The 20,581-nt window shown below is 43.2% G+C and overlaps 2 long non-coding RNA genes across 4 annotated transcripts; one reads left to right on the forward strand and one right to left on the reverse strand.

Annotated features, from left to right (window-relative positions):
- The first annotated feature begins 3,397 nt into the window (after nucleotides 1–3,397).
- Nucleotides 3,398–8,577, forward strand: LOC126983159 (uncharacterized). Its single transcript, XR_007735564.1, has 2 exons — nucleotides 3,398–3,978; nucleotides 7,322–8,577. It is a non-coding gene; the product is annotated as an uncharacterized LOC126983159 (long non-coding RNA).
- Nucleotides 8,385–15,362, reverse strand: LOC126983158 (uncharacterized). 3 transcript variants are annotated; one of them, XR_007735562.1, is made up of 4 exons: nucleotides 14,617–15,362; nucleotides 12,763–12,930; nucleotides 10,647–12,540; nucleotides 8,385–8,488 (listed from the first exon to the last, which is right to left on the reverse strand). It is a non-coding gene; the product is annotated as an uncharacterized LOC126983158 (long non-coding RNA). The 3 variants fall into 3 exon arrangements; XR_007735563.1 differs by having other exon boundaries at nucleotides 10,647–10,860; nucleotides 11,086–12,930; XR_007735561.1 differs by having other exon boundaries at nucleotides 10,647–12,930.
- Nucleotides 15,363–20,581: the final 5,219 nt, after the last annotated feature.

Consider the following 20,581-nt stretch of genomic DNA (forward strand, 5'->3'; position numbering starts at 1 on the left):
TATACCAGGTTGGAGCCCCCATGGAACGGGTGGCAGTGGATATAGCAGGACCCTTGCCTCTGACGACGAACGGAAATAGGTACATCTGCGTCACAATGGACTACTTCACCAAGTGGCCGGAAGCCTACGCCATCCCTGACCAGGAAGCCACTACCATCGCCAAGGTTTTGGTGGAGGAGTTCTTCTGTCGCTTCGGTGTGCCTAACGAGCTCCATTCCGACCAGGGAAGGAATTTTGAGTCAATAGTCCTTGCTGAGTGCTGCAAGCTTCTGGGTATCAAGAAGACTCGGACCACCCCTCTGCACCCACAGTCAGATGGAATGGTGGAGAGGTTTAATTGGACATTGGGCCAGGAGTTGGCCAAGCAGTGCAACAATGATCAGTCTTCTTGGGATCAGAAGCTGCCTGCGCTTCTCATGGCCTACAGGTCTGCCGCCCACGAGACTACGGGGTATTCACCGGCAAAGCTGATGTTTGGACGTGAGCTGCGATTGCCGGTGGACCTACTGACAGGAAGGCCTCCTGGGGAAAGCCTTCCAAGGGACGCCTCCAGTTTTGCCCGTCAACTAGAGGAACGGCTGGAAGAGGTGCACCATCAAGTCCGTGGTGCCTTGAAATTCTCCTTGGAGGCCATGAAGCGCGGTTACAATATGAGGGCAAGCCACGTTGGCTTCAAGGAAGGAGACCAAGTCTGGCTTTACAACCCGCAGAGGAAGAAAGGACAGTCTCCGAAGTTACAGAGCCCCTGGGAAGGCCCTTACACTGTGCTAGAACGCCTCTCCGACGTGACTTACCGAATCCGGAGAACGGAAAGGACCAAGCCGAAAGTTGTCCACGTCAACCGCCTATGGAGATACCACGGTCCGGGAAACTACACCTGGAACAACTACAGACACCCAGCAGCAAGGGACGTCCAGGACCGAGAGGAGGTCGACGACGACGTAGGCCTTCTGGACCTTTCAGCCGAGGGAGATAACCTCCCGGCTTCGGCAGATGTTCCAGGGACACCCCAAGAAGCGGACGACGACGAGGCGCACCAGGAGACAGACGCACAGGAGGCAACGAACAGAAGACAGAGACAACGCAGGCGTCCACAGCGATACGACGATTATTATGTTTTTGATTAATTCTCTTATGTTTGTATATAGTTAAGTGTGTGATCGGGACGATCACAATTAAGAGGGGGGGATAGTGTTGTGCTGGAAGCTTCCCCCGGCGACCATAGGCCTCTAGAAGGCTCCCGGAGAAACGAGCAAGGGGGCGGAGAGCAAGGCGAGCCGTCCGCGCCCCGCGGGGCGCGGCCAGGCGCCAGGCGGGAAGTGTTGCCAACTCGCATATATTTTTGCTACATGTTCTTGTATGATCTAAAATACACTGTAACATTCTAGACTGTACTGTTCTGGATATATATAGGAGAAGAGGGCGAGAGAAGCCAGTTCCAGTCATAGTAAGCTAGTGGTAAGTGAAGAGTCAGAGTGAAGTGTACTACTGAGGAAGAATATGAAACTACAGAAGCTGTGCAAAGTGTTTACATATCTCCCTCCCACGGAGTCTCCTGACGGCGACACGGAACCCAAGTAACACGTCCGGCATAACAATTCTTTCTTCCCTTCCTTCAACGTATCTTCCTTTTTCCTTCCTTCTTCCTTTCCCTTCCTTTCCTTCTTTCCCTTCATTTTCTCATTTCTTCCCTTCCATTATACCTTCCTCTTGGGAGCAGACATAAGGGACTGTACATATGGACTACACTCTAGAGGCAAATGCAGGATACTCACTAAGCACAGCTGAAAGAACATTATATTTGTAATGGATATACTGCTTGTGTTGTTTTATTTTTACAGGTTAAGCCGATATGAAGGCCTGACTCTCCAACGGGTCACCTGCAACGTTACCAGATTATCGTACTTAGCCTCTTATGTTTTCCGATTCCCGACCCAAAAACTGTCTCCTCCACTCCAATAACTACATCTATTTAAAGTTACCGTTGAAAGGTTTAATTATTAATGTCTATTTGCGATAGTTAAGTGTCTAAAAACGGTAAATACAATGGTGGATACGATAATCTGGCAACCTGATCTTGATGTCACAGGTGGCTCGGGATTTCTCCCCAGCCAGGCCTTTGTAGCGGCAGCTCCTGTGAAAGAAAACAAAAACATGCGGGAAGTCAATGTTCTCGGGGCAAGATATCATTCCCTACATCTTACACGCCACATGCCTTCCAAGAACTCTTTCACTGCCTCAATCACTCGTCCACTCGTCTCTCCACTGAGCCCCAGCAGCAGCACCATCCACTCCCTTCCAGTCCTCCCATTTACTCCACGTCCCGTCTCGCTCAGAAACACATGCATCATCTTCGTTCTCTCCCTGTCATACAACGCTGGTCACCTGTACAGCAAGTAGGGATGGGCAAGTACCGTTAATTTGAGTACCGGTAGTACCGGTACCGAAAACTCAAGTACCGTTAGTACCGGTACCCGAAGGAGTTTTTTTTTTCTTAATGACTTCTGATGAAATTCCCAAATAAATTTCCTGTAAAGAAAACTCTCTCTCCTTCAACTTAATATCAACTAGAGTAGAAATGCAACGTTTTGGAGCCTTCTGATTAATGTAACCGCGGAGAAACTAGCAGCAGCAAATTCAAGGCTCGTGTCCGGAGGATTTCGCCATCAGGTTGCGTGACATTACTTAGGTTTAAGGACAGACCACCTAGTCTGGATCATGGGGTCTGTGTGGTCTGATTTTTTTGTGTAAATCTATGTAAATCTCTCTCTCTCTCTCTCTCTCTCTCTCTCTCTGAATGAAGTGAATATTTATTTTTTCGATAAAAAAATAGCATGTATAGTTATTATGGATGTAGTCGATCATAGTCTAATAACAATAAAAATATCTATTAGCAACCTAAAAAAGAAAAAGAATCGGACATGAAGAATTATCCAGTAACTCCAATAAATAAATAAAATAATAAAATAATGGAAACGGGAGCTGTGATGGACAAAATGGTGGGAGAGCGTCAGCGGTAGATCAAACGGCATGGGAGCGGCAATGCGCAGTGCCGAGTGATCATTAAGCTTCCCGGAACCCAAGTGATCATGAGGCTTCGCGGTACCAGTACCGATACCGGGTACCGCGAGGAATCGATTCTTCGCGGTACCAGGTACCGATACCTGGTATCGGTACTGGTACCGCGAAGCCTCATGATCACTTGGGTTCCGGGAAGCTTAATGATCACTCGGCACTGCGCATTGCCGCTAATACCGGTACCGTTTGGATCTTAGTGACGCTCGGCGCTCGCCCGCCTCCATGCGGTATGGGCCCTGTGTGTAGACGCTGAGTCACTGCCCCGCTGACCGTCTCCCCAAGTTCCCACCATTTTGTCCTGCTTTCCGTTTCCATCACAGCTCCCGTTTCCATTATTTCATTATTTTATTTATTTATTGGAGTTACTGGATAATTCTTCATGTCCGATTCTATTTCTTTTTTAGGTTGCTAATAAATATTGTTATTGTTATTAGACTATGATCGAGTAGTCGAGTACCCATATCACCGAGATATCCACTCACTGAGTGGTGATCTCTCTCTCTCTCTCTGAATGAAGTGAATATTTATTTTTTCAATAAAAAAAATAGCATGTATAGTTATTATGGATGTACTCGATCATGGTCTAATAACAATAACAATATTTATTAGCAACCTAAAAAAAAAATCGGACATGAAGAATTATCAATAAATCCAATAAATAAATCCGAGCAACTGGTACCGGTACCGAGCAATCTGGTACCAGTACCGTACCGTTTAGCTGGTACCGTTAGTACCGGTACTGGTACCGGTACCTGCCCACCCCTAACAGCAAGAGCAAGAGCAAGAGAGAGGCCAAAACAAACCCCGCCGCGAGTCCATATTTCTACCTTTTACCCGTGCTTTACGCCGCCAAGATGAGCGAGACGAGTGCCGTGGTGAAGCCACTCCGCGCCGTCTGTGGTGAGTGCAGGAAGCATGTGGAGGCTGTGGGAGAGGAGAAAATAGGGGGAAAACAAGCGCCAGGGCTGGGGAGGGAGAGATGGGAACTGGGGAGAAAATTTTTCGAGGGGGGACAGCGAAGGGGAGAGGGAGGGAAGGAAGATGTATTTTGACTGGGGAGGAAAGGAAGGAAGGGAGGACAGAATGGGGAGGAGGAGGGAGGGAAGGAAGATGTATTTTGACTGGGGAGGAAAGGAGGGAAGGGAGAACAGAATGGGGGGAGGGAAGGAGGGAAGGAAGATGTATTTTGACTGGGGAGGAAAGGAAGGCAGGGAGAACAAAATGGGGAGGAGGAGGAGGAGGAAGATGTATTTTGACTGGGAAGGAGGAAGGAGAGAGAATGGGAGGAGGGAAGGAAGGAAGGGAGAACATGATTGGGGGGAGGGAGGGAGGGAAGGAAGATGTATTTTGACTGGGGAGGAAAGGAAGGAAGGGAGAACAGAATGGGGAGGAGGAGGGAGGGAAGGAAGATGTATTTTGACTGGGGAGGAAAGGAAGGAAGGGAGAACATGATTGGGGGGAGGGAGGGAGGGAAGGAAGATGTATTTTGGCTGGGAAGGAAAGGAAGGAAGGGAGAACAGAATGGGGGGAGGGAGGGAGGGAAAGAAGATGTATTTTGACTGGGGAGGAAAGGAAGGAAGGGAGAACAGAATGAGGAGGAGGAGGGAGGGAAGGAAGATGTATTTTGACTGGGGAGGAAAGGAGGGAAGGGAGAACATGATTGGGGGGAGGGAGGGAGGGAAGGAAGATGTATTTTGACTGGGTAGGAAAGAACATAAGAACATAGGGAGCCTGCAAGAGGCCTTATGGCTTACACAGGGCAGCTCCAGATTCCATCCCACTTCCACCTGTCGTCCTCGTCCATGTAGCTATCCAGTCTACTCTTAAAACAAGCTATCGTCCCTGCACTAACTATGTGATTGCTGAGTCTATTCCATTCCCCCACCACCCTATTACTAAACCAATGCTTGCCTATTTCCTTCCTAAATCTATACTTTTCTCATTTAAATCCATTACTGCGAGTTCTATCCTGCTGGCTAATTCTCAGTACTTTACTTATATCGCCTTTGTTGTAACCCTTGACCCATTTGAATACTTCTATCAGATCTCCCCGCACTCTTTGTCTCTCTAGTGAATGTAAGTTGATATGTTTCAGCCTATTTTGATATGGGAGGTTCCTCAGCCCCTGAATCATCTTGGTCATCCTCCTCTGAACTGATTCAAGCAAGTTGATGTCCATTCTGTAGTGTGGGCACCAAAACTGGACAGCATAATCTAAGTGTGGCCTAACTAACGCTAAATAGAGTCTGAGGATGACCTCTGCACTCCTGCTGGTTACCGTCCTGTTAATAATAAAGCCTAATACCCTGTTAGCCCTATTCCTCGCACTAATACATTACTTCCTTAGTTGTAGGTCAGAGTTCACTAACAGTCCTAAATCCCTTTCACACTCTGCTCTACCTATCGTGTGGAGTCTAAACTATACCCGTGTAATGGGTTGCATGTTCCTACACTCAGTACGCTACACTTTGTGATGTTAAAATTCATCTGCCATTTCTCTGACCAAGCTGATCACAGTTTGTTGAGATCCTCCTGCAGTGGTCTGGCATCCTCTTCTTACCTGGATTTCTTACCTGGATGACCTTTCCCTATGAGCCAGGCTGGAGTGAACCGTCAGGCAAAGAACCGAAAGGTCTCACCAACCAATGCACCAGCCTATCCAAGCTCATCAAAACAACAGTACATAATCCAATAAGACATAGGCTGGAAAGTGCATTGGGAATTCATTTTGTATGGTCAGGGTTAACTAAGTAAGCATTCACTAGGTAAGCCTTGGTAGGGCAGTCGATCATCAACCAAAAGGCTCCAGACGTTCCCTCCAACGGTTAGCCGCGACCTGCACTTTATATTCTGTTTTTGGCAGGTATAGGTTTTTGTGGGGGGAGGGGGTCCAAGCCCCTCCCCCCACTGGCCAAGATCAGGGGCTGGACTAACTGCTCACCAAAGGGCTGGGACGGGGCAGCTCAGGGCGGACTGTCATGAATGGAGGAAAGGATAGGAAAGGAAGGGAAGGGAAGGAAAGGAAAGGAAAGGAATGGGAATGAAAGGAAAGGGAAAGAAAGGAGAGGATAGGATAGGAAAAGGAAGGGAAGGGAAAGGAAAGGAAATGATAGGGAAGGGAAGGAAAGGAATAGGAAGGGAAGGGAAGGAAAGGAAAGGAATGGGAAGGGAAGGAAAGGAAAGGAAGGAAAGGATAGGATAGGAAAAGGAAGGGAAGGAAAGGAAAGGGAAGGAAAGGAAAGGAAAGGAAGGAAAGGATAGGATAGGAAAAGGAAGGGAAGGAAAGGAAAGGAAAGGAATGGGAAGGAAAGGAAAGGAAAGGAAGGAAAGGAAAGGATAGGAAAAGGAAGGGAAGGGAAGGGAAGGAAAGGAAGGAAAGGAAAGGATAGGAAAAGGAAGGGAAGGGAAGGGAAGGAAAGGAAGGAAAGGAAAGGATAGGAAAAGGAAGGGAAGGGAAGGGAAGGAATGGGAATGAAAGGAAAGGGAAAGAAAGGAAAGGATAGGATAGGAAAAGGAAGGGAAGGGAAGGGAAGGAAAGGAAAGGAAAGGAAAGGAAAGGAAAGGAAAGGAAAGGAATGGGAAGGGAAGGGAAGGGAAGGAAAGGAAAGGAAAGGAAGGAAAGGATAGGATAGGAAAAGGAAGGGAAGGAAAGGAAAGGAAAGGAAAGGAATGGGAAGGGAAGGGAAGGAAAGGAAGGGAAGGAAAGGATAGGAATGGGAAGGGAAGGAAAGGAAAGGAAAGGAATGGGAAGGGAAGGGAAGGGAAGGAAAGGAAAGGAAGGAAAGGAAAGGATAGGAAAAGGAAGGGAAGGGAAGGGAAAGGAATGGAGAGGAGAGGAAATGATAGAGAAGGAAAGGAAGAGAGAGAGACAGGACGATAAAGGGAGAAACAGATAAAATTAAAGATATGAAGAAAAGAGGAGATAAGACAAAGAGAGAGAGAGAGAGAGAGAGAGAGAGAGAGAGAGAGAGAGAGAGAGAGAGAGAGAGAGAGAGAGAGAGAGAGAGAGAGAGAGAGAGAGATAACAAGGAGAGAGAGAGAGAGAGAGAGAGAGAGAGAGAGAGAGAGAGAGAGAGAGAGAGAGAGAGAGAGAGAGAGAGAGAGAGAGAGAGAGAGAGAGAGAGAGAGAGAGAGAGAGAGAGAGAGAGAGAGAGAGAGAGAGAGAGAGAGAATGAAAGAGAATAAGAAAGAATAAAAAATAATAATAATGAAAAAATATACTAATAACTGTCTTCATCCACAGCTCTGAAGAACAGAAGAAAGGAAGGAAGGCCATCTTGGAAGACTCAAGGACCAGTCACCCCAGTCCAAGGAAAGGTCGCAAGAGGTCAAGGAGGTCACAGTACGAAGGAGCAGTCCAGTCCGTTGTAAAGTTACTGGAAAAGGAAGGAAAGGATAGGGAAGGAAATGAAAGGAAAGGGAAGGGAGGGGAAGGAACAGAGAAGTATATACATAGTTAAGCTTAAAGTCACATACAGTTAGATACATACAGTTACACTCACATAGATTTACATACAGTTTTGATGGTGCGTTTGACGAAGGCGGTTGACTCAGTGGGTAGCGGATTGGCCCGGCCCATGGTGTTATGGACGCTCTCAACACAAGTACAGTAAACCCTCAATATAACGGACTAATTTATTTATTTATTTTTTTCACATCAGAGGACACGTCTCAAGGGCAATAAAGAGTCCCAAAAAAAGCCCGCTACTTGCTGCTCTCTCTCTCTTTTATTGGTAAATTTCTTCTGCTCTTTCATTATTTATTTTCCTTCTCTCCTCTCTCTCTTATTCTTCTCATTACGTTCTGTCTCTCCCTCTTTACCTCTTCCTCTCTCATAGGAATATAACACACAAACATTACAAATTAACTTTTTATTAATAGAAAAACACACATACATACATACACATAGTAACATTGATAAGGCTATGTTGGCTAGGTGGGGAAGGAGGGAGGAGGGGGTCCTTCATGAGGCTGGGGAGGGTGTGTCTGTGGGGGGTTGTCAACATACTGTGGGGTCCTGTGAGCTGTGGTGAGGTGTGAGAGAGAGAGAGAGAGAGAGAGAGAGAGAGAGAGAGAGAGAGAGAGAGAGAGAGAGAGAGAGAGAGAGAGAGGGGGGGGCACCTCTCTCTCTCACCTCTCGAGTCTCTCACTCACTCACTCTATGATCTAATGTATATAGTTATGCATATGTTGTATTATATGTATGTAGCTAATGTATGTTGTATGGACTAATAAAAATGAAAAATATATAAAAAGGTGTTTGTCATATGTGTGTGTGTGTGTGTGTGTACTCTTCTCTTCTTCCATTCTTCTTCCTCTTCTTCTTCTGATCTTCTGTTGCAATTACCATCTTCTTCCTTCTCCTCCTCTTCCTCTTCTTCTTCTTCTTGGTCCCAGCATCAACACACACCTGAGGAGAATAACTCTATTAATGGATTGGAGAGAGAGAGAGAGAGAGAGAGAGAGAGAGAGAGAGAGAGAGAGAGAGAGAGAGAGAGAGAGAGAGAGAGAGAGAGAGAGAGAGAGAGAGAGAGAGAGAGAGAGAGAGAGAGACCTATACCAAATGAAGAAGATGCAATAACAGGAGGAGAAACTATGCTAAAAAAAAAGAAATATGAGAGAGAGGAAAAAGGAAGAGAAAATGTGATGATCAGAGAAAGAGAGAATAAAGGAGGAAGGAAGGAAGGAAGGAAGGGAAATAACCAAATGGAGGGAGGAAGGAGGCAAGGAAGAGAAAATGTGATGATCCGAGGAAGAGAAAGAAGAGGAAGGAAGGAAGGGAGAGAACTAAATGGAAGGAGGCAAGGAAGAGAAAATGTGATGATCCGAGGAAGAGAAAGAAGAGGAAGGAAGGAAGGAAGGGAGAGAACTAAATGGAAGGAGGCAAGGAAGAGAAAATGTGATGATCCGAGGAAGAGAAAGAAGAGGAAGGAAGGAAGGAAGGAAGGGAGAGAACTAAATGGAAGGAGGTAAGGAAGAGGAAGGAGGTAAGTGAAGGAAAATGGAGAAGAAATTAGAAATAGAAGGGAGAGGAAAGAGAGAGACCAAATGAGGAAAAAAGAGGAAGAAGAGGAAAAAAGGGAGAACCAAATGGAGGGAGGAAGAAGGGAAGGAAGAGAAAATGTAATGAGCAGAGGAAGAGAAAGAAAGGAGGAGGAAGGAAGGAAGGGAGAGAGATAACCAAATGGAGGGAGGGAGGAAGGAGGTAAGGAAGAGGAAGAAGGTAAGTGGAGGAAAAGGGAGAAGAAATTATAAGTAGAAGGGGGAGAGAGAGAGAGAGAGAGAACATATAATATTACATAGAAAAACCACACACACACACACACACACACACACACACACACACACACACACACGGGACTTAAATTTCCCTGCCTACCTAGATATTGACAATGTAATATATTTGTACTGAGTGACTCCACAACACCATGGTCTGCCAGGCCTGTTGAGACCCACCGCTGTTATGCACTACACTACCAAGGTACAGTAGACCCTGGATATAATGGGCTAATTGGGGGGGGGGACTCAGTCCGTTACAAGCGGCAGAAATTTAAAGATACAGTCAGTTTATGAGTTTAACCCCTTCACTACGGCCAGGCCAAAACAGCGCCCCGCGCCGTATCCAGGATCGCCACGCGCGGCGTGCTGTTTTGGCCCGGCCGTAGTGAGTTTCTTTATGTGCACCATTTAATGGACCGCATTGGCTATACAGGCATATGACCACTCAACTCCAAGCTGTACTTTCCATAGATTTCAAGTTATAGAATAGTGTGTGTCTGAAGCTGTCTCCGAGATACATACACGGCCATGGTGTCGCCATCGCTCCAAGCCGATGACATTGCACACGCTTCACTCCTGCCCGATTTCAGTTTTTCTCCAGGTCAAATAGTAGTGTCAGGAAATCGAGTAGAGGTAATAAGTGAGCGGTCGTAGGCTCGGAGCGGTGACTCTGCCAAGGCCTTGTATCCTGGAGGCAGCCTCAGATCCACTCTAGTACATAACTTGAATTCTATGGAAAGTATTGCTTTGACAGTTCACCAAGTGGCCACGTGTGGCACTGCATGTATAGCCAATACGGTCCATTCTGCATGTTTTCATATATAATACATGATGATTATGTTGAGCGTATGGCTGAAAACTTGTTATATTCAATAGCAACATTTGAAATTTGGTGCGCGTGGCGATCCCGGATATGGCACGGGGCGCTGTTATGGCCCGGCCGTAGTGAAGGGGTTAAGAGTGAAGATACAGGCCAACTCTTGCATTAATAAGTTGGACAGCACAAGACAGCTGATAGGTCCAGGCACTCAACAGGAACAAAAAACACCATGACTCTAGCATTAATAAGTTGGACAGCACAAGACAGCTGATAGGTCCAGGCACCCAACAGGAACAAAAAACACCATGACTCCTGCATTGGTTTTTTAATCAGACTCTCTAAAAAGATGATTGTGAAAACACCAGTAAACTCTCACAACATTAAGTTGGACAGCACAGGACATAGGGAAAGCATGAGAGAGTGAAGGTATACCGGATAACTCTTGCAACATTAAGTGGGACAGACTCACCGAGGAGGGTTGGGTCAGCTGGGCGTCCTTCACAGGGGTGGTGAGGGCGCAGGCATCAGGAGTAGCTCACAGTAGGAGTTTGAGTACACTCTCTGCCACGACCTTCACTGTAGCCAATCTGAGGGTGTCAGTACATCAGTCGGGAACTTGAAATGGCTGAGAGTAAAGCTACTGGTTGCCAAGTCAATCATCCACTCCATCAGGAAGTTATTTACTTAGGGTCGTATTAGAAGACATTTTGCCGCCCAAGAACACCTATTTGACAAGGCTTTCGCAGGAGTTGTGGGCATTTCCAGGAGTAGTTTTGTGACCCTGGTGGTAGTTTAACCCTTCTTCTGTACCATGAGCCTGAAAAACACTCATTAGAACCTGACTGATATCCCCCTTTGACCTTTAGAAGTAGCTGATGTGAGAAGGGAGAGTGTCTTGTAATACCAACCTTAATCGCAGTTATTCATTCATCAGTCAGTCAATCTTACACACACACACACACACACACACACACACACACACACACACACACACACATGCAGAGGCAGTGTGGTCTCCCCATAAGAAGAAACACATCAAGAAACTAGAAAGAATACAAAAGATGGCAACAAAAATGGTTCCAGGGATTGACATACGAGGAGAGACTAAAGGAAATGGACTTACCAACACTAGAACAAAGAAGAGAAACGGGAGACCTAATACAAATCTACAAATTATTGAGCAAAATGGAAGAAGTAGACAACGAGGAGTTACCACTAAAAGAAGAAATTACCGCCAGGAACACAAGAGGACACAGTAAAAAATTGAGGAAGGGAAGATGCTTGAGAGACATAAAGAAATATAGCTTCCCGCAAAGAAATATAGAGGTTTGGAACAGACTAAGTGAGGATGTAGTATCAGAAAGGAGTGTGCAAGGCTTCAAGGAAAAGTTGGATAAATGTAGATACGGAGACAGGACTACACCAGCGTAAAGCCCAGGCCCTGTAAAACTACAACTAGGTAAACACACACACACACACACACACACACACACACACACACACACACACACACACACACACACACACACACACACACACACACACACACCTGATGTGATAGCCTGTTGATGCAGTGGGTTAAAGGAGAAACAAGGCTAAGAGGGGATGACCAACCATCAAGACTTGACCTAATTTTCACAAAAAATGTTGAGTTAGATGAAGGAGTCAGTCATGAGTGCCCCTTAGGAAAGAATGGCCATCAACTATGACAGATGAAAACTATGGAAGGATTTGAATACCAAGATGAGGCATATAAGGAAAAAAGGAAAAACCATGCAAAGGAAGATTATTATGTTGGACTCAAGACAGAGAATTGCAACAAAATGGTCCCAGAACTCTCGAATATGACGTATGAAGACATTGAGGGAGATGGACTTGACGACACTGGAACAAAGAAGAGAGAGAGGAGATCTGATCGCACTGTACAAGTTGGTAAATAAGTTTGATGAGGAAAAAGTTGGAAAGTTTTGTTTAGTGGGCAGCGCAACATCTGTGGTCATATGCCGGAGAGACAGAAGGGGAAGGAATTATAGGAGAAGGGAACAGTTGGAAAGTTTGGTTTAGTGGGTGCAACATCTGTGGTCACATGCCAGAGAGAGACAGAAGGGGAAGGAATTATAGGAGAAGGGAACAGACCCCAGGAGACGGGACACAACCCCCTATTAATACCTGGTACCCATTCACTGCTGGGTGGACAGGGGCGTAGGGTATCGGAAAAGCCGCCCAAATTTTTCAACTCCGCCCGGGAATCGAACCTGGGCTCTCTCGGATGTGAGCCGAGTGTGCTAACCACTGCACCACGAAGCCCCCTGTTTGATGAGGTAGATAGGGATGATCTCTTCTTATCAGCAGTAACGCAGGGGCTGAGAGGACACGGAAAGAAACTTAATAAAGGAACCTGTTTGAGTGACTGGAAAAAATAAAGTTTTTCACATAGAAGTGTTAACACATGGAACAGCTTGCGGGAAGAAGTGGTGGAGTATGTGGAGTTGGAAAGGATACAGAGAACTGCAACTAAAATGGTCCCAGAACAGATTGAGGGAGATGGACTTGACGACATGGACACTAAACCCTTCATAGAGCACCTTGGTGGTGGTGGTGTGATCTGGTTTCAATGGTGGTGGTGAATGGTGTTGATGTCCTCGCTGGTGGTGGTGGTGTTGAGCCTTGGGAATGGTGCGTGTGGTCAACTCCACCACCTGGTTGGCGTTCTGGAAGGTGCGCCGACCGCGTCACGACCTGACATCTTCACGCTGAAATAATAATAATAATAATAATAATAATAATAATAATAATAATAACAAATATGATAAAGGTAATTTCCTATACCAGTGTAAGCTATGAAGAAATAAAAATTGAAGTAGAAATAATAATAATAATAATAATAATAATAATAATAATAATAATAATAATAATAATAATAATAACAAATATGATAAAAGTAATTTCCTATACCAGTGTAAGAGCTCTATGAAGAAATAAAAATTGTAGTAAAAATAATAATAATAATAATAATAATAATAATAATAATAATAATAATAATAATAATAATAATAATAATGTGTATTGTTGAGGAAGGGGTAGCCTATTATTTTTGAGACCCTGACTATTTATTTCTGTGCAAGACATGATGATATTTACTATGGAGGCAATGTTACTTTCTATGTACCACTAAAGTTGGAAAGTTTGGTTTAGTGGGCACAACATCTATGGTCATATGCCGGAGAGAGACAGAAGGGGAAGGAATTATAGGAGAAGGGAACAGTTGGAAAGTTTGGTTTAGTGGGCACAACATCTGTGGTCATATGCCGGAGAGAGACAGAAGGGGAAGGAATTATAGAAGGGAACAGTTGGAAAGTTTGTTTTAGTGGGCACAACATCTGTGGTCATATGCCGGAGAGAGACAGAAGGGGAAGGAATTATAGGAGAAGGGAACAGTTGGAAAGTTTGGTTTAGTGGGCACAACATCTATGGTCATATGCCGGAGAGAGACAGAAGGGGAAGGAATTATAGGAGAAGGGAACAGTTGGAAAGTTTGGTTTAGTGGGCACAACATCTGTGGTCACATGCCGGAGAGACAGAATGGGAAGGAATTCTAGGAGAAGGGAACAGTTGGAAAGTTTGGTTTATTGGGCGCAACATCTATGGTCATATGCCGGAGAGAGATAGAAGGGGAAGGAATTATAGAAGAAGGGAACAGTTGGAAAGTTTGGTTTAGTCGGCACAACATCTATGGTCATATGCCGGAGAGAGACAGAAGGGGAAGGAATTATAGAAGAAGGGAACAGTTGGAAAGTTTGGTTTAGTGGGCACAACATCTATGGTCATATGCCGGAGAGAGACAGAAGGGGAAGGAATTATAGGAGAAGGGAACAGTTGGAAAGTTTGGTTTAGTCGGCACAACATCTGTGGTCATATGCCGGAGAGAGACAGAAGGGGAAGGAATTATAGGAGAAGGGAACAGTTGGAAAGTTTGGTTTATTGGGCGCAACATCTATGGTCATATGCTGGAGAGAGACAGAAGGGGAAGGAATTATAGAAGAAGGGAACAGTTGGAAAGTTTGGTTTAGTCGGCACAACATCTATGGTCATATGCCGGAGAGAGACAGAAGGGGAAGGAATTATAGAAGAAGGGAACAGTTGGAAAGTTTGGTTTAGTCGGCACAACATCTGTGGTCATATGCCGGAGAGAGACAGAAGGGGAAGGAATTATAGGAGAAGGGAACAGTTGGAAAGTTTGGTTTAGTCGGCACAACATCTATGGTCATATGCCGGAGAGAGACAGAAGGGGAAGGAATTATAGAAGAAGGGAACAGTTGGAAAGTTTGGTTTAGTGGGCACAACATCTGTGGTCATATGCCGGAGAGAGACAGAAGGGGAAGGAATTATAGAAGAAGGGAACAGACCCCAGGAGACGGGACACAACCCCCGATTAATACCTGGTACCCATTCACTGCTGGGTGGACAGGGGCGTAGGGTATCAGAAAAGCCGCCCAAATTTTTCCACTCCGCCCGGGAATCAAACCTGGGCTCTCTCAGTCGTGAGCCGAGTGTGCTAACCACTGCACCACGAAGCACCCTATGTACCACTAAATGAGTGACTTTTCAGCGCCTGGGGCCAGCACACGATATCCCTGTTGTGGACCACATGAAACGCCCTGAATTTTCTCTTTTCTACACTCTCACACGAGCACAGTCTGTAACTTAACACACGAGAAATTAATCCAGACAAGGGAAGGTTTTGCCGGCCCCGGGGATTAAATCGGCGCCCACCAAGGCGGGAGAGCCGCGTAGCACTCCTTAACCAGTCTGTCTGAGGCTGGCCCCTCTGAGCTATGGGAGGCTCGTACTACACACAGCTCTAACCTATCTCAATGCTGTGCCCCCCTCAACTCCCTCTATTTTCCCATGTTGTAACCAAACAATGGTAACTCTAGCTTAATATTGAAGGATTTTGTCAACACATTTGTTATAGGCCTTTGCCGGAAGCAATTACCTAACCCACTGGGGGTCCTCGGCACATCAACAGCGGGCCTCTTCCTCCACTTGTCTAGTACTGATTTGTTTCTAATACTCAGTTATCCATGCATAGGCCTACCCTGAAAACCTACCAGTAAACTAACTTCAAACATACCTATCTACAACATCTTTTTCAATAACAACATTTTCCTTCTTCAATGTAGGAAATGAAGATGGCACGTCAGTAAGTAAATTATATCGTACTAAGATACCTTAGTGTGGTGATTTGGTGGTTGTGGTGGTGTGGTGGTGGTGGTAGTGGTAGTGGTGGTAGTGGTGGTGGTGTGGTGGAAGGGCACTTTCGTCACATGAAGGCTTCTCTGCGGTGTTCCTTCCTTTCCGTGGCCGTCCCTGTCCTCTCCACCTTCTTCTCACAGGCTGTGGATCTTCCCTTCATTGTAGTTTGAAGGAAAACACGAGAAAAAGTAAGGTTTATGGCGCTACGCAGGCCGGCCCTTACCCCTACTCTTCTTCTTCTTCTTTTGACCGATCTGAATCAAGTGACCGACCCAGCTTATCGTACCGCACCCCGGCAGAACGACAAGTGAGTCCGCGGCGAGAGGATCTCTCCCCCCATACATTATCCAATGGGGACATGCTCCGACACTCGTTACTTTCCTAAAAACTTATATCGCCTAGTGTATCACTCAGTATATCTATTATGAGGAACTATATGTCACTTCCAGTCGAAAATCACCAACAACTATGCATGGGGCGTCCTTCGGAGTGAAAGAAGTCAATTATAAAGTAGCCGTCGACCGTAACGGACGTCCGTCCCCGCCTTGCTGTGAGCGGCGGGTTATTACCGAGCTCACGGATACATTTACCGCAGAGCAGCAGCGTAACAGCCTTCATTAAAGAATAATTCCATGGCATGTGTTATATACATGTGACATCTTAACTTTGGGTGATATATATATATATATATATATATATATATATATATATATATATATATATATATATATATATATATATATAGATAGATATAGATAGATAGATAGATAGATAGATAGATATACAAAGAGCTAGATAGCTACATAGATATAAAGAGAGATAAATATATATATATATATATATATATATATATATATATATATATATATATATATATATATAGATATATAGATAGATAGATAGAGAGAGAGAGAGAGAGAGAGAGATGGATGGATAGACTGTGAAGTATTAGTTGAAATCTACACTCCGTAGAAAAGATACGGGGAGACCTGATCGAGCTTTACAAATGGATAAATTGTTCTAATAATTAAAGGGGATGTCAATAGGGTTTTGGTTGTTAAAGAACCAGGAAGGATGTACGTGGCAATGGATTTAAGTTTGATACAATAAGATTCAACAAAGACATAGGCAAGAATTGGTTTACCAACATAGAGGGGTGGATTAATGGAATAGACTTGGCAGTCATGACGCTGTGGGTGCCAATTATACCATAGATACATATTCAAGAAGGGGCTGGATAAAGTCGTGGATAGTGAGGTAATTAAGATGGGGTTAGGATTACAGAACATGCCTTAATTGTGTAGGCCAACGGGCTTCTTGCAGACTCTTTACGTTCTCATGAGAGAGAGAGAGAGAGAGAGAGAGAGAGAGAGAGAGAGAGAGAGAGAATAATTTGTATAGATTCTCGTGATCTTTCGATTTGACTTGCTTGAATATGTATGAAATAATTAAGCTGGTAATTAAGTGGCTGACGAAAAGTAACAAAACGAGGAAAACTTGCTCCATTGCCCACCTTTCATTCAAGAATCAAGACTATAATCCCTCAATAACGCGAAGTACAATTAAGGAACTTTCCATTACAGTATACCTTGTCTTATAGGTACCCTTAATTAGATAGCTGATCGAACTGGAGCATACCAGCAGTAACCACTATTAGACAACTTACCCATTGTGGCCCATTGCATTTTAGCTCCAAATTTTGATCAGTGTTCTGCCCCTCCTTTAAGAATAGTGGTGGTTCAGGTCTTGTTGAAACGTTTGAGTATGATATGTTGAAGTTGAATCAGTATAATTGACCTCCACATTCAAACTATTGAAAATTAAGAAAGTCAAGGCCCGAAAACCATGAAGACAAATCTGGTTTATTCAAAGAACTACCTACAATGTGCACTTACCAAATCATTACCGAGTAGAGGAGTTTAAGCTGCAGTCATAGCAATCTATAGCGAGCAACTGAAGAGTCGAAGAACAAGTCAGTCAGTCACACGTGCACTCTAAGCAGTCTAATAAACACCTGAACAGTCAAAGAATTTAATTACTCAGCATCGTCTGTGAATGAATGAATCGTGCGCCTGCAGAGAGGCACCAACAAGAAACGAGCCTCGCCGATCGGTCAGTCACTGTGAGCCTAGATCTGTATCACGTCTGAATCAAGTGACCGACCCAGCATATCGTACCGCACCCCGGCAGAACGACAAGTGAGTCCGCGGCGAGAGGATCTCTCCCCCCATACATTATCCAATGGGGACATGCTCCGACACTCGTTACTTTCCTAAAAACTTATATCGCCTAATGTATCATTCAGTATATCAATTTAGAGGAACTATATGTCACTTGCAGTCGAAAATCACCAACAACTATGCATGGGGCGTCCTTCGGAGTGAAAGAAGTCATTTATAAAGTAGCCGTCGACCGTGACGGACGTCCGTCCCCGCCCTGCTCTGAGCGGCGGGTTATTACCGAGCTCACCGATACATTTACCGCAGAGCAGTGCAGCGTAACAGCCTTCATTAAGGAATAGTTCCATGGCATGTACGTGTTATATACATGTGACTTCTTAACTTTGGGTGATATATATATATATATATATATATATATATATATATATATATATATATATATATATATATGTATATATATGTATATATATATATATATATATATATATATATATATATATATATATATATATATATATATATATATATATATATATATATATATATATGCACATACATAGAGAGATAGAGAGATAGATATAAATAGATAAATAGATAGATAGATAGATAGAGATAGATAGAGAGAGAGATGTAGATATATATATAGATAGATAGATATAGTTCGTTAGATAGATAGATAGATAGATAGATAGATGTAGATAGGTATATGTAGATAGACAGATATAAATGGATAGATGTAGATAGATAGATATAGATGGATAGATAGATGTAGATGGATAGATATAGATGTATAGATAGGTAGATGTAGATAGTTAGATATTGATAGATAGATAGATGGATAGACTGAAGTATTGAAATCTACTCTCTCTATAGAAAGGTTACGGAGATACCTGATCGAAGTTTATAAATGGATGAAGGGCTTTAATAATTAAAGGGGATGTCAATATGGTTTTGAGTGTTAAAGAACCAGGAAGGATATACGTAGCAATGGATTTAAGTTTGATATATTAAGATTCAACAAAGACATTAGCAAGAATTGGTTTACCAATATAGAGTGGTGGATGGATGGAATAGACTTGGCAGTCATGTTAATTTTTATGTGGGTGCCAATACCATACATACATATTCAAGAAGGGGCTGGATAAAGTCATGGATAGTGTCGAGGTAATTAAGGTGGGGTTAGGATTACAGGACCTGCCTTAATTGTGTAGGCAAACTGGCTTCTTGCAGACTCTTTACGTTCTAAGGTTCTTATGAGAGAGAGAGAGAGAGAGAGAGAGAGAGAGAGAGAGAGAGAGAGAGAGAGTAATTTGTATGGGTTCTTGTGATCTTTCTCTTCTCTTCGAGTTGAACCTTGTTCTAGCACGACGTACACAGACTGACTTGCTTAAATATGTATCAACTTTTCATTAATTATTGCATATATCGTACCTCATCTTAGGTACCCTTGATTAGAGATAACTGAACTGGGGCATACCAGCATAACCACTATATATATTAGTCGACCAACCAAACCTGGAAAACTCTCTCATAAGAACCTTAAAACGTAAATAGTTTGCAAATATATATATATATATATATATATATATATATATATATATATATATATATATATATATATATATATATATATATTTTTTTAGGGCATCACATGTTAATAGCAGGCATCTATGTGGAATACTTCCATTGTGGGGAGGTTAAAATGATGTTGGTGTAAATAACCATCTCAAAATTTGAATTTAAAGGTAGTTTTGAGGGTCATCAAGGTCACTGTGGTTCAAAATTTGTTTTGTGACCGTTTTTTTTATGATAGGGCCTTATTCTTTAATTGAAGAAGCTTATAAAATAACATTATTTTATCTATTGCAAGTGAATTTAAGGTTTAGTGTTTTAAAGTGTTGAAATCCACAGTTAAACAAAAATTGTACATATTTTTACTGAATGAAGAAGTTGGGGAAGAGGTATCAGCTAGAGAAGCAGCTATAGGGCTCCCACTTTTGGGGGAAATTACACTAGATTGGGAAATTTCATCAATAATTGATGAAATTTTCCCCCAAAATTATTATAGTAACGAATCTAAGGAAACTGGCTAATTTGGGGAAATCTTGGATCAGTATTAGAAAAAAATCTAAATATTTTGTTGAGTCCATGATTTTTTTGCTGTAAATTATATATAAATAAACTACTGCAACTCATATTAAAATATTTTATGATCTATATACACCATATTATTCCTGTAGGCCTACCCTTTGACTGCTTTCATTGGCATCCCCTCGTCTTAATATAGTTGATAATATATGATTTGGAGTACAGCAGTCAAACCTTTCTAGTGCCTTTCAAGTTAGGCCTATCATTGCTCAATGAAATTATCCAGGGTTACGCAGATGAAATGTGTCATACTGTCATATCACAAGTCAATAAATTAAGGGTTGATGTACCTACCTGTAGGCTACACCCATTCTGTGATGATAAAGATGATAGTCAGTGGAAATAAGGCCAGTATTTTTTTCTTACCAAAGCATAGTTAATCTATGTATTACACCCATTCAGTAATTGATGAAGATGATAGTGGAAATAAGGCCAGGATTTTTTCTTCTTACCAAAGCATAGTTAATCTATGTATTACACCCATTCAGTAATTGATGAAGATGATAGTGGAAATAAGGCCAGGATTTTTTCTTCTTACCAAAGCATAGTTAATCTATGTATTACACCCATTCAGTAATGGATGAAGATGATATAGTCAGTGGAAATACGGCCAGGATTTTTTTTCTTACCAAAGCATAGTTATGGTAATAAGGGCAGGATTTTATTTTCTTACCAAGGCATAGTTATCTATATATTACACCCATTCAGTAATGGATGATGATATAGTCAGTGGTAATAAGGGCAGGATTTTGTTTATTTTTTCTTGCCAAAGCATATAGTTAATATATGTGTTACACCCATTCTGTCATGGATGCAGATG

This window comes from Eriocheir sinensis, chromosome 53 (assembly GCF_024679095.1).
Source record: "Eriocheir sinensis breed Jianghai 21 chromosome 53, ASM2467909v1, whole genome shotgun sequence".
Classification (NCBI taxonomy): Eukaryota; Metazoa; Arthropoda; class Malacostraca; order Decapoda; family Varunidae; genus Eriocheir; species Eriocheir sinensis.